This window comes from Balaenoptera musculus, chromosome 2 (assembly GCF_009873245.2).
Source record: "Balaenoptera musculus isolate JJ_BM4_2016_0621 chromosome 2, mBalMus1.pri.v3, whole genome shotgun sequence".
Lineage (NCBI taxonomy): Eukaryota > Metazoa > Chordata > Mammalia > Artiodactyla > Balaenopteridae > Balaenoptera > Balaenoptera musculus.
In genome coordinates, this window is record NC_045786.1 from 123237140 (window position 1) to 123252135 (window position 14996).

The 14996-nt window shown below is 34.9% G+C and overlaps 1 protein-coding gene across 2 annotated transcripts in view; it reads right to left on the reverse strand.

The window, feature by feature from the left end:
- MDGA2 (MAM domain containing glycosylphosphatidylinositol anchor 2) overlaps positions 1 to 14996 on the reverse strand; it is an 801291-nt gene that overhangs the window by 350647 nt on the left and 435648 nt on the right. The gene's annotated exons all lie outside the window — the stretch shown is intronic.

The following is a 14996-nucleotide window of genomic DNA, read 5'->3' on the forward strand; positions in this document are numbered from 1 at the left end:
GCCTCTCCCAGTGCCCGTGGAAGCTGAAGAAGCCAGTGGGTGGGAAAGGGGTTGTAATGGTGGCTCCGCCCCTTGCACACCACTCAACAATGATGCCTTGCTTCTATGGTGTCCCAGGCTTTTTCCGCAGACTTTCCCAGTTGTGGAGCTCCTTCATCCTGTCCCTTCAGGCTGTATTTTCACAGCCAACAGCTGTCCCCTCCCTGGGTCTGTGCTCCAAACCCCACTTTCCAGCACACAGCCCCCCTTTGCAACAGGTGACTCAGGACCTAGGCTGGAATGTGCAGAGCTGCGGTGTAAACCATGCGTGTCATTCTTACTTTGTCTTGCCTTCCACAGACCATCTGCTGCATTCTCCTTTGATCCCAAGAAGGTCCTTTTCTGTCCCAGCCTGATTTCCCCACTGTGAGGGAGTTTTTCTGAGTGCAGGGACTTCCCTCACCTTCAGCTTCCTGCTGGGGTTGCTGGCCCCTTTTTTGATTCCTGTGTTCTTTTTTTATTCTTTCTTTCATCCTACCCAGTTGTGAGGGGATTTTTCTTGTCCTTTTAGGTGTTCGAAGTCTTCTGCTAATGTTCAGCAGGTGCTCTATGAGAATTGTTCCATTTGTAGATGTATTCTTGATGTACTCGTGAGGAGCGACAAATTCCACATCCTCCTAGTCTGCCATCTTGACTCCTCTCCCACAATACAATATTATTGACTGTAGTCACCATGTTGTACATTACATCCCCACGACTTATTTATTTTAGAAATGGAACTTTGTACCTCTTTACCACCTTCAGCCTAAAATTACTTTAAACATACTATAAAAATAGAAGACAATAGTAAAAAGATAAACTTCTAAATAGTAGACTTCCATTAATTTAGTCCTAGAGTATATTTATCAAATGGTCATTTTAATTAGACTTAGATGCAATATTTTGCTCATTAACCACTAACATAAGGAGCAGAATATATTTTTTTAACTCATATCATATTTGTATTTGCATTATACTATACTGTATCCTGGACAACAAAATTATATTTTGTTAATAGAGTTGAAATTTAATTGAAAGAATCTCCACACATAGCAACGTTTTTAAATATTTGATGTGAAATGCTAATTTAATAAAATAACAACAGATTCAGAAGATCCAGGCTCAAGTTTATTCAGAAGAATGTAGATCATTAATATTCCATTTTTTTGCTGAATAACCAATAACTTTACAAAAAGTGTTCAAAGTAGATTTACTTTCTATATATTATTGCATCATCAGTTTAATCATCAGTTGGTTCTTGATATGAAATTTCAGTTAATTTGCCCGTTTTGATGTATTTTTACCCTTTTATAGTATTCAGACACAGAAGTTCTTGTTCCTTTTAAAAATACTTATCTTGAGATCATTCCTTTGTCTAAGAGTGATTATTAAAGAGTTCTTGTTCAACTAGGTTAACTGGCCCCTTGGGCCCTCTCTAGGAAGCACAGTTTCAAAATAACACTTGGGTCTGATGAAGTAAAGCAATCAGCTCATAAGAAACCAGAAAACCACAACAAAACTATAGTATTGAACTGAAGATTCAGATAAAGGGATAGCACACAGGTAAAGATGGTTTAAGTTACCCTACTATTGCAATTAGGTAATTAGATGAATCAATCAATCTCTCTCCCTCTCCCCGCCCCCCCCCCCAAAACAGCTTTGCAAAGGTTATTACCACTGTTCCTTTTCTAGCAACAGAAAACCTGACTTTAAAGACAATTTATTACCTTCCCATAGCCATTTACTATTAAAATAGAGACAGGACCAAATGCATTGCTCATGTTTCCTATTATATCATATCACTTTCTTATTTATTTCATGTGTTCTGGAATGATTGTGATATGAATGTGTTTGATATAAGACACAAACTCTCACATCTTCTCTCCTGTGCATTAAAGTACAATCCCTGTATTTTAGTGCAAACCTTAGTATAATGGTTAAATAAAGGTAGTACATATTGTATTTAAAACCAGTGGGGTGAAAATGTTCATTCTTTCAACTTGAAATTGTATTCTTTCCATGTACACATTACTTATGTTTTGATATTCGATGACTGTATTTAATTCTTCAAATTTCCATCAATGTTGGCAATAGTTTTTACATTTATTGAACCACCACAAAAAGCATCCTCTTTTCAACAAAATTGTGGTTTAACAGTCCAAGGATAATAATACTGCAATTTAACTAGGGAACTGAGGAAATATTCTTATGTCCCCTAGGAGCACTTTTAAATCCTTACATTAGTTTAAAACTTCAGTCTCTGAAAACACCTATTATCAAAATGTGAAGACATTAAGGACCAGAATTTGTACTACATCTCACTGCGGGGTGTGTTTAAATGAACTGGTTTTATTGGGCCACGTGAAAATGATTAATACAGACATATCTAGTTTTCCAAAGTTCTTGGACAGAACCTTAAAATATCATTGTAACAATAATTCAAAGTTTGCTTCAGTCCGTAACTGACAGTTGGAAGTTAGGAAGACAGCTAAGGAACTTATAAGTAAATTGTATATTCTCTTCAATTTGTGGATATCTAAAATGCCAGAGACCTATAGCAAATAGCTATAGACAGTCATCCAGAAATTATGCCTAGTAAAGGAAAATAATGAATTAAAAACTGCATTTAAAATAAAGTTAAAATCTATACAAATAGAAAAATCAGGGAGGGTCGGGGAGGGAGGGATTGGGAGTTTGGGAGTAGCAGATGTAAACTGTTATATATAGAATGGTTAAACAACAAGGTTCTACTGTGTAGCACAGGGAACTATATATATGCAGCTTCTCTTTTCCTATTCATATTGCATCATCTGCTAACCTATCCATTCAGTTGATGGAATCATCAACTTAAGGAACTCTTATACCTAGTTTACAACCTCTTCCTCCACCATGTTTCCTGCCATCAAACTCAGTGATTTCAATATCCACATCAGTGCTGCATGAGTCCTAACTCTAAACTCCTTATCTACCCTCTACCAAAAGGATGGTAACTTTCATTCCACCTTAGCCATGCTCTAACAAGATTATTACCTGGACTTTGAGATATACAAAAAGGCAGTCTATCCCTGCATTTGTAAACACAGATTGTTCCTTTCCTTACATGGGGCCCCTATTCTTTCCCTCTGTCTTGCCTGGTGTACCTACAGGCCAAACTAACTGAGCCTTTCATGATGTTTCACAAGCCACCCTCCTCGAAATAAATGGCATTTCCATGCCTCACAAATGCTCCAAATATGCAGAATTTTCTTCAGACCTCTAACCCAGCCTCTGCCCACATTCTCATCAAATGACTTACCTTTTATTTTAGTAGACCAAAACTTCTTCACCTTCCCAGCCACTACCAGCCTACTTTATCTGTATCTTTTCTATTTCCTTCTTGCCTGCCTTGTTATCACAAAGCAAGAAAGTTAGATTTTCTTCAAGTTACCTATCTGAGTTTTTTATTCTATTCCCTCCAGAATCTCACTCCCATCAAATACCCCTGCTGTCTTATATCATTTATCTTTCTTTACACTCAATTTCATTATCTGTAAAATGAAAAGTGTGTATATTTAATGAATTAACACGTGATGAACTTGACAGAGTGTACCTTCATACTAAATGCTATGAAATGTTATCTTTGTTATTGAGTAGTAATAGTATTAATAGTGATATAATGATTTTATATGCTGAAGTCTCTTGTACCTATGCATAAACAAACAAAATCAATATGCTACATCCCACTGCCTCTTCTTTTCATTCCTACAATTTTTCTTCTAGATATCCTTTAATGAGTTCTTACCATGTCAGTCACCATACTAAACCGTTATAGTTGTAAGAATTAAATGGCAAAATCCTTAAAGTGGGCTCAGCACTTTGCCAAGCAAATAGTAGGCACTTGATTAATGTTAGTAAATGCAGTTGTAATAATTAGGTAATAACAGCTATATGGACTAGATATCATTATTGCCCTTTAATAAGGGGTTAAGCAATTTGTCCAAGGTCATAAAGCTAGTAATTGTGGAGATGGTCTCTTGTGATTAGATTAACTCGCTGAACAATTCCTACCCTTGGAAGTGGTCCACTAATTTACTGAAGTGCCTCTTTAGAAGCATCAATTCATATTAAGTTTAAAATGGTGACAGTGACGACCACCCTTCTTGAAACTACTCTGTAGTCTTCTATACTGCTAGCATGCCACTTGTTAATAGCAACTAAGAGATGACATTCCTGAGCTTTGACTTTGTGTCAGCCATGGATCTAGGAACTTTAAATGTCCTAAATAATTTTCTCCTTACAACAACCATATATATCTGGTATAATAATGAGCAGAATTAGTTGCATGATGTTCAGAGAGTGAAAATGTATGGATTATATGGTTACACAAATTACAGAATTGACAATGGTAGATCCAGGATTGGAACCCAGCAGCTTTGTTCAATGTCTGTACTCATAAGAATGACACTCTACTGACTGTGGTGCCCAGATTAGTGGCACATAATTGATTCTCAGTGCATTGTTGAACAAATGCTTGCTACAAAATTATTATAACAATAATTAACTAAATACAATGTTAAGAGAAATCTTTGAAATACTGGAAAATAACTCTTTTCTTTCCAGTTCTGGTGCTTAAAACACTTGAAAAGAGTTATCAATTGTCATGTTTGACTTGAAGGTAAAGGTTTGCCTTTATGGTCTTAACATATACCTATACATATTAATAAAAAGTATAAGCAAGTAGAGTCAATCATAGATATTGCCTAGGCACTATGCAGTTACAAAGATCTAGATACTCTTTATGTAACTCTAATGAGGTGGAGGAATTTTATAATCTACTATCTCACACTAAGTCCCCCAAGGAGATCACTCTTTTGAAAATACAATTATAAGTGTTCAAGATGAAAGTGAAACTGGAAGGGCTGGAGGGACAGCCTAGTAGGCTTCAGAGGAAGGCTATATTGTTTTTCATGAGGGAGGAGTTGGTGGCAGATGGGGGTAGATTATTGTACTGTTCCTGAAAGAAAGAGAAAGGCACCAGGAGAAAGGCACCAGGAAGACATAGAGCATCTGAACACACCAAGAGAACACAAGAAGATCAATAATTCCACCAGGTCCAGGTAAAGTTGTTTGTATTGCTGGGATGCAAATCTGCCTCCATCATAGCTTGCAAGTTTTAATAAAGTTTACTGTGTTCATGGAGGCTTGGTGGTTGTGGAGTTTTGTGTGAAATCAAATGGACCATGCTTCCTGACTGGGCAAAATAGGAGTGCATGGTGACAGAGACAGAGAAGCGGAAGCCCAGGAGGCAGAAAGCTCTACAAACCAGGGCAACTTTCAAAAACCTTGATGGAGAGCTTTGGATTTTGACAGAGTGTGAAAAGGGCATAACTTTGAGGCAGATACCTACTTTTGAAACCGGAGATTGACTAAGGATCTGTAATTTTTTTAAAGGTTCACAAGAGATCAAGATATATAACCAGAGATAAGAAGCACAACGTGGCTTCAGGGCTGTGAGAAAGAAAGAAGCATCTGCAGCAACACTTCCTGAGGACACACTCTGGTTGCAAGGAAGCAGATGAATACACGTGGGGCATTTTGGCCAGGTTAGAGGGATGGTTGAGTTCTGAGAGGTGTCAACAGGAAAAATTAGAGTTGGCACAGTATAATATCTGGAAAAGAAAAGTATGAAGATATACTAAAAAAAACCCCGCAATTAGAAATGAACTCATACATAGTGAACATTTTGAAAAGGCTATACAATCTTTATTGAAAGGCTGACTAATTAATAACTTTTTATGCATATTGAACGGATTCATTCCACCTCATTATCTTCTATCAAGTGCAGTGAAAATGACCAATTATAGTGATTCATTCCTGTTTTAACACAACACTGCATGTTTACCTTGCAAGAAGAGACTATATAAAAGACAGAACTGAATGGTTATGAACTTACTATGGTGAGTGAGAAAATTCAGTAGCAACAATCCATTAAAAATGACCTTATAAAATTATAAAATTATGCGGAGGATATGTGTTCTGTGTCTACATGTGCTTCAAATAAAATAAAACAAATTCAGTGGGAAAGGAAATCATGAAATACAAAAGAAAAACTAAATCTTCTAATGTATTAATTGATAAACCATATAATAATCTGTTACCTCATTTCAGGTAGATTTTCCATTCTCTTCCAAACTAGAGCACAGAGACTATATTTTCAGTTCTTTAAAAAAATACACTCTCATTCTTTTTTAAGTTCCTATTAGTTGTAACACGTTCTCCACACTTAGTATTGTTTTATAAAGAGTAGAAACTCAAAAATGTGTGCTCACTAAATAAATTAGCTCATTGACAATAGTTTTAAACAGCTCAGGCTCACAGTGTTTTGCTGAGTTGGTGAAAAATAACATGCTAAAGAGGAAAACTTACCAGAGTTTCTTTATTACCGATATTATTTCATCCTAAGACAATTTCACCATAATACCAATCACATAGTTAAAAGATTTACTTTCTAATTCCTGCCACCAACATGCTGTGAAGACTAGAACAAGCTATTTAAATTGAGTGACCCAAGTCACAGGTGTAGGAAATGAGGCTTTTCTTGCTTTCTCTCTTCATCCTTCATACTTCTACCAGCAATTTTTTTTTTCACATTACAAACTATACACATATCCTTGCTCAGCAATTCATATATGGCTCCTCACTCCCCACAAGATGATAAACGAACTATTTAAGTTTATATTCCAGGCCACTGCCTGAATATTCAGAAAATATTTGGCCTGTAACCGTTACCCAAATCATTCTCTCCCACCAATGTAATACAGTCAAGCTCTCCTAAGAATGTCATATATAATTTCATATCCACCCTTGGCCAGTCCCATTCTCCCAATCAGAAATATTCTCCCTTCTCCATCTCAACTGATCTAAGTCTTATCTTTCTTTGTAACTTTCTTTCAAGCCTTTCTTTTAATCATGCCAATATTTAGTCACTATTTCTTTCCCTGACTTCTGTAATACATCTTTGTGTTTATGAGCTTACATCTATTCATACTTTCAAAAGAGGCTGTAACTTATTAGTGGGCAGATAGTATGCTTTATACATTTTAATATCCCCAAGGCTAACAGGTACCCAAAAAATGTTTACTGAAATATCATTATAATTATTCAGAACTGTTCTTAGGAAAAAAAAGTAAATTTTTATTTATTGGAGCTTTAATCTCTTCCATGCCCCAGCACACACTCAAAATCTTCATTCTAGATGTTTTGTTTAATTTGAAGCATCTTTTCTATAAAAAGTTCAGAATGAAGGAATTTAAAATTTTGGTGGCGATTAAAGATATTTCAGTCCAATCTGTTCATTTAGAAAGAAAAAAAATAATGAAACCCAGGAAAGTTGTCTCTTTATTGAATTCATAATTTAGCAAGTCTCACGGCCAGCATAAGAAAACATGGAACCATGATTTCTCAATCTTAGCTCAGCATTTCAGCTACTACAGCAAGTATCTTAACTATCTCTTCTGGATCATATTCTCTCTGATGATATGAACTGTGTTGACTTTGTAAAACACCAACACAGAGTCATATAGAATCTGCCACACAGACATCACTTAAGAATTGTTTGTTGAATGAATACTGAATGGGCCACTATATATAATACCATATGAAGTAGGATTTCACTCCCACAAAGCACACTATTCGAAGGCATTTTTTTCCAGATGTCACCCTCTCATTGAAAACGTTGTTTCATACTCACAGAGAAAATAAAGGAAAGAAACTGAGTTTTCCAACTACAGCATACTGTCTTCTCTCAGTGAATTGCTATTAAAATCACAAGCCATTTGCTATCTGTTCCCAATGGACATATGGACACATGCTATCATTTCTTTGCCTGGATCTTGACTCAGGAAATTTATCAGAACATAAATTTTAAGCAGTAGAAAACCATAAAGAGTTTAAATATTATTACTATTATTTGGCAATGTTATGACAGGAAATGGGGAATCACAGAATTTAAGTTATATAGGCTATTTCTAAGAATTTGGAGGTCATAAAAGAAGGGCCACACATCTAAAGAAAGATAAACATTCAAATACACATTCTGAAAGAGATTAGGTCAAGTAGTTTGATTTTACTTCTAGGTGCACCTCAGAAATTAATCTATCCCTCCACAAACACCCGTTTCTTATACCCTACTGCAAGTTCATCATTGAGCTGGTCATTTGGACAGGAGTATACTAAATAATGACATAAGGTGATCCTTGCTCTCTAGGAGTTTACAAGGCCTTTAGAAAAACAAAATTTATAGGCATGAATCATTATATAATACCTGTCAACATACAAAACAACTATTGATACAGATTGACCTTGTGCCTTATGTACAATTAAACAAATTCTCCCACACAATTCTAAAGAACAAGAAGCTCTCAAAAAGGAAAGATTTTCCATAACCCATTTGAAAACAAAATCTGACATGGCCTGAGCTCTTGTGATGACAAACATTGCCTTCAAATGATTTGAGGCTATTTATAAAATTCATTTCTCCCACTTCATGTTTGATATAACTCAGGGTATAGAGAGGGCTAGAGAATATTAATATTTTTCATCATGGAGTCACTGGTGATGTTACAAAAAATACTGTATGTTCACCACAACCTTTCTAAAAATCTTAAAAACTGAATCTTAAAATGTCCTGGAGGATTCACAAAGCATATTGTACATGTAACATAAAGAGGCAGGTAATTCCATGAAATATTTGAGGTATAAAGTTAAAAAAACCAAGTTATAATTCCCAGGAGAAGAGATGAAGAAAAGAATTCAAGAAGTCAGCAAGGAAGCTTGAAGGGTAAGCAAGGTTGGGAAATTGGTCAAAACAGAGGAGATGAGGATGCAGAAGACACAACAGGAACACAGTGTGTAGACAGAAGTAAGCCCAGGTCCTTCAGCAGCAGGAGAGGGCCAAGGTCAGCTAGAATACGGAGAGCAAGAGAAAGAGGAGAGGCGAGGTGAGGAGGACATCGGTTTGGGAGGATGAAGGATTACATGTCAAAAGTAGGAAAAAAAAAACAAGCACAAGGAATGTGGAGTTTTATTAGTAAAAAAGTACAGAATGAATGTAGAATTTTTAGTGACAAGTATTACGATGAGCCCTGAATTAAGAGAGATGGATCTGGCAATGACATGCAGATAAATTCAAGAGGAGCACTACTGTTGTAGGAGAGGTCTGCAGGAAGCAGGTGTGGCGTTCCGCTGAGGGACTGGAACAAAACAGCTGGAGGTGGGATTACAAAACAGCATCTGTTACCCTTTCTCTAATTTAGCTCATTCTGAACATTGGAAAAGATTTCTAAAAGCCTTTATGTGTTCACGCCACATTTTGAATATAACTCTTAGGGATGGACACCTGAAAATGGCTGAAATTGACTTTATTCACAGCCATCTGGATGTCTTGAATACATATATGCCTCATAGTTACCTCATAAAAAAACATGAATTTTTATATTCTAAGCCTAGTGTCAAACCCAAGTGACCATGAATTAAAAACAAAAACAAAACAAAACTGCTGCACTCTAGCAGAGTTTAAATGCTTTCATTTCATTTTCAATTTAAGAGCTTGAAAGTAGGCGTACTTTTCAGATACTTTAATATATGGTGTTCAGCCATACTAGTATGGGACAGATGCTAAAAACTGTTAATTTCTCCCTCTATCAAGAGAAGAGAGCTAAGTTTTTTGAAATATGAAGTATCAAAACAAGGTCACATGTCATATCCTTGGTCAGGCTGACAAGAACCATTTTCTTTAACTGTCAAAGGAAAAAAAACTTTTTTAAAATCTTGCCTTAATTTAAATTTGGAGGTAGAAGTCATTTTAATTTTAAAGAGCTTCTTATCTTGTATAAATCTAATTGCTTTTTTACCCTCTATGAGTATCTTTCCATCTTGTCTTATAAAGTTAGCCAAGAATTAATATTCCAAATTATTTCATCTGATTCATGGTATAGACAGAGCTGCAGAGCAAAGCTTACTAGGTTGTCTTGGGACTGTTATAAATTTGAGACTGTAATTCATTCTGAATAAATTCAGATAAAGTATTAATCACATCAATAGCCTCAAGTGTAATACTTTACTACTCAAACTTTTACTTTATCCTCTCAGTGAGACTCAGAATTTGCTAGATTTAAAAACATGTGAAATAAATCGAATTAAACATCCTCATACATATTTTTCAGATTCAAATCATTTTATTTGCTACTTTATCTGTACAAATTATATTGCTTCTAACTTTTTTAAATGAAATATGTATGCAATATAGATTGGATAGTAGTAGACTTTATCCTCAGGGAGAAAACTAGACTCAGAGGGTCCATGAACTGGAAATCAAAACACTGAATACCAATCTTGAGTCTCTGGTTGACTCAGCAGGAACATCTGCCTGTCATTTAACTTTAGGCTAAGGAATCTCACATAGCCAATGGTCTGTTTTCTAAAGGTCCTTTTACTTGGTTTAATCAATGAATTTACCATTTTAAAATGACAGATAAAACTTTTAAGTAATTTTTTAGATACGAGAAAGAACCTTTACTGAATTTAGACACAAACATTTTGTTTCAACTTGTTGGTAAAAATAAACATAAAAATATCAACATAGCTGCCCATTAGAATAGTCACCAACTTTTGTGAAAAACATTGCTACTTTTCAGTAAATAAGTTTGTTCAAGAATTGATAGTTTTTACCTAACAACCTAGCAATTAAGTGCACGTTGATGTAATAATTATACCTGTTTTCTTGAATTCTTTAATATACCTAGTGGAAAGACTTTCTAATTGATGTCATATTTCATATCACTTTTCCCTTAGTACTTTTAATACACATACACATTTTATTCACCAGCCTATTTTTCAAACAAGTTCCTTTCTATGTCTATTTTTCAAATCTCCAACTAATTGTAAACTTCTTTAGGGCAAAGGCCTTGTGTTTTTGTTTTATCTCTCACCATACCTTCTAGTTAGAATGTTTTACATATAGTGGGTCCTCAAATAACATTGCAAACTGACTGACTATAATTGGAAGTAGCCTTTGGGGACCTCCAGTCCAGAAGGCTCTGAATGCCTGGGATTTTCCGAATCAGGTTGAATGAGCACAACGACCTAAAGGCAGTTGGAACAGCTGCAGAGCAACTGAGAGAAAGCTGTTGGTAGCTACTCTGGTTGCGTGCCTGTGGCATCAGGAAAGGATTCCAGTCGGTGCTCTGTGAATAGCTCTTAGGAGGGTGTGTTTGATCAGTAATGAATGAGAAACAATCAGCTTGAGAAAGATAGGGCTAAACTGGTTTCAAAGAAACTCTTCCATTATGTTCTCTGAATAAGAAGCAGTGAACAGGTATGAAATAGGCAATGTTTATGGGGAATTAAGAAGAGCTAAGTCTTCTATAGACCCAGGGATATGCTTCAGAATCTGTTCCACTAAATTTGACAACTGTAAATGAAACTCACCAATAGAAGAGAATAAAAGAGTATTCAAGATTTCCTCTTCTCTAGAGATGAAATAAAAAAATTATACCTTGAAATTGATGCTGGACAAAATCCTGAACTTATTATTAAAAAAGATACTGGGTAATTACATGAAAATTATATTGCAAATTAGATGAGTCAAAATATGTGCTAATCAATATTTTAACACTCACTATGTACAAAATAACTTTTGATAAAGGTTATGAAAATACAAATGAGTCAGATGTGTAGCTTGCTCCTGAAGCTAAAATCAAACTGTTAACATTCTAGAATAATTTATCATCATATTTCCCTTTACCAATATGTGTCTTTTTGAGTTCCCCCAGAAGCAATCTCTATGACAAAGACTCAAATGCAAAATGGGTATTTGAAAAGTGTTCCCAGAAACACCCATAAGGTATTGGGAAAGTGTGTGGGGAAAAAAAAAAAAAAAAATATATATATATATATATATATATATGTATATAAAGGATGCATTATTAAACTGGTGACAATTGTGAAGAATTAGAATTTAATTTTCCCAAGGAACTCTGGGAAACAGTGAAACAGTCTCTCTGAGTCATCCCATCCAAGGACCATGGTAGCTGAGGTATTTGTACACCAACTCCCACTAATAAATTTTTCAAAGATATGGGGGTGAGCATTAATTTCTCAAAACTTCTGCCTGCTGAGAATATGGGTAGAGTAGACTCTGGAAACCAAAAAAATCTCTAGGAAAAGAGTTTTCAGGTACATGCATTTGGAAGTCACTCCAGTGTACCCAGAAATAAAGAATGAGAAGGTATCAGAGGTCACCAATACATTTTCTACTGCAATAGTTGATCAGGGAAATTCTGTATTTTGGGTACATCATGACTGAGAGAAATCTTTTTTTTTTTTTACATTCTCCACTTTTACACATGCAGGAACTCTTTTTAAATATTATCTCTGTGATTAATCATGGGGTTAGAATAAAAATGGTAATCAGATTTCAGTTTTGCTATAGGAACCATCCATCCTTCACAGATGAATATTCTTTTCTTATTAAAACAATCTATACTAATATTTAGCTTTAGAAACTAAATCTTGTTTGTCTAAAACATACTGCAGGTCAAAATGTAAAACTGGATTAACCCAATTTATTAAACTGGTCTGCTTAAGTAAATAGCAACTACTTCTTCATACTTCAGTTGTTGCAACTTTAGACAAATAAAAATTGGATCCTCTTCTGATGAATAGAATTTGGAACATTATAAAAACTAAGAATAAGTCATAGAATGAAGTTGACATATTGGCATTATATTCTTCCATTGAGACACAGTCCTACCCTTCTTGTTTCATGAAAGAATGGGAAAAATGACAAACTAGAAAATGGTTCAGCTGCAGAAGATATTAATGTAGAGTTCCAAGGGAGAGAAGTCTTAGACCAGGAGTATTTCCTACACTGTGGGCAGGGATTGTAAAATTGGAATCTGAGAAATTAGTAATTTTCCTACTTTATCCATTTAGTACACATAATCAATAAATGGATTTCTTTTCTTTCATGTGGTTGTTTTTGTTAAAGTGTATTTACTTCTGACCCTTAAAATGTGCTAAAAAGAACAAAATGACCAACATTTCTGAAGACTCTCTATAATTTCATAAATACACTGTAGAAATGGAGAATAGATGGAAGTAGTAATCAAGAAAATAGTGATTAGAATAAGTATAACAAATATCCCTAAAACCTCAGTGGCTTAAAAAACAACAAAAAAATCTTCCTTTCATGAAAATTGCAATGCAATTTCTCCTACTCTTATAGGTCTCCTGGGTAGCTTTCCTCTAAATGGTGACTCTAGGGAATTCACTGAAGGTCCAGTAGTTAGGAGTCCATGCTTCCACTGCAGGGGGCATGGGTTCGATCCCTGGTCAGGGAACTAAGATCTCGCATGCTCCGTGGCATGGCCAATAAATAAATAAATAAATGGTGATTTTTGTTATTCACAATCTTTCCATTGTGTGGCTCCAAAAACCAGTGGGTCCTCAGACACTTTACAGGAGCCTCTGTATGGAGAGATAGATAAATCAAGACACTCTGTACAGTACTGTGTGAGATGTTTCAGACACTCAACCTGAGTATGGCACATGTCACTTCCTCTCACATTCCACTGGCCAAACTTGTCTCATGACCCCACTAGACAAACAGACTGGGAAATAGAGTTCATCTGTGTATTAAGAAAATTAACACCGGCACCGGTTTGGTAAACATCTGGAAAGTGTCTATCGCAGGTCATAATTGATAGCCTAAAATTTGGAGGTGTGGTTTAGTACAGCATATTAAAGTGGGTTGATCTTGGTCTTGCCCCTAGGATATATTTTAGCAATGAATTTGATGAAATTTAGGAAACAAATAATATTTTAAACAAAATAGAAAAATATAAAATGAATAAATAGGAAATATAATTCTACAACAAAAATATTTTAAAATCTTAAAATACTTATGCACAGATAAAAATAAGACAAAATTAAACAGGAATAAATATAAGATTCTGCCTTCAGGTTACAATATAATCAACTGCACAAAAAATGTTAACAGAATGTAAATTTTCAAATGTCTATGTGAAGAACATTCTTACCACAAGCCAATTCAAATCAACACAGTAAAAATATTATTGCTTGAATTTTTAAAGAATCCAAAATAAATAATTTTATTAGCAAGAATACAAATTTCTTGATTATAAGGATAATACTTCCAATTTAGACTGTGTGGATCACCTGATATCTATACTAAAATTTTTTTGGGAAATACTGACAAACTTAAGCATGGTAGGAGAGTCCACTAGAAGGTAAAATGTTTGGAAACTGTCTCATACAAACAACAATAAATTACATAGGAGTAATGAATCAGTAAAAAAAAGGTGCAGAGAGTCAGATTGCCTTTGTTCATATATACAAAATGGTCATGCGAAAGAAAGAGTAGACATATGTTTGCATACTTAAAGTCCTAGGAAAGGCAACATAATTTTTAAAAATTTACAAATGTTGCACAAAAAATTGAACAAGAAAAAGAATAGTAAAGGACTTGTAAGCTGAAAATATATTACAGAAGCTAAGTACACTTTATGTAAGACTCTGAGGAGAAGAAATTAGATGGGTTTAAAAGGAATGTAATATACATCTTTATCTGCCTATTCATGTCTAAGATTACAGGAATTTAAGCATTCTTAGCATGACGCTGACATGGTCTTTGACCCAGTAGGAGTCTCTATATACTCACTGTAGTTTTCACTAAAGGGTTTTTTTGTGTGTTACTAAGTTCTTTTATTAGTAATGCTAACGCTATTCGGGAATTAGATTGGTCATGTGTCCCGTGAGTAAATAACTCTGATAAGCAAGCATTCTTCATCTGCAGATACACAAAATTGCAAAATTCTGTCTTGAAATTTATTAACAGGATAATTACCATGACAGCAACCCATTTTTAATAAGCATCATAATTACCATATCAAGCATCATTAAGACCTTCCAACCCAAGG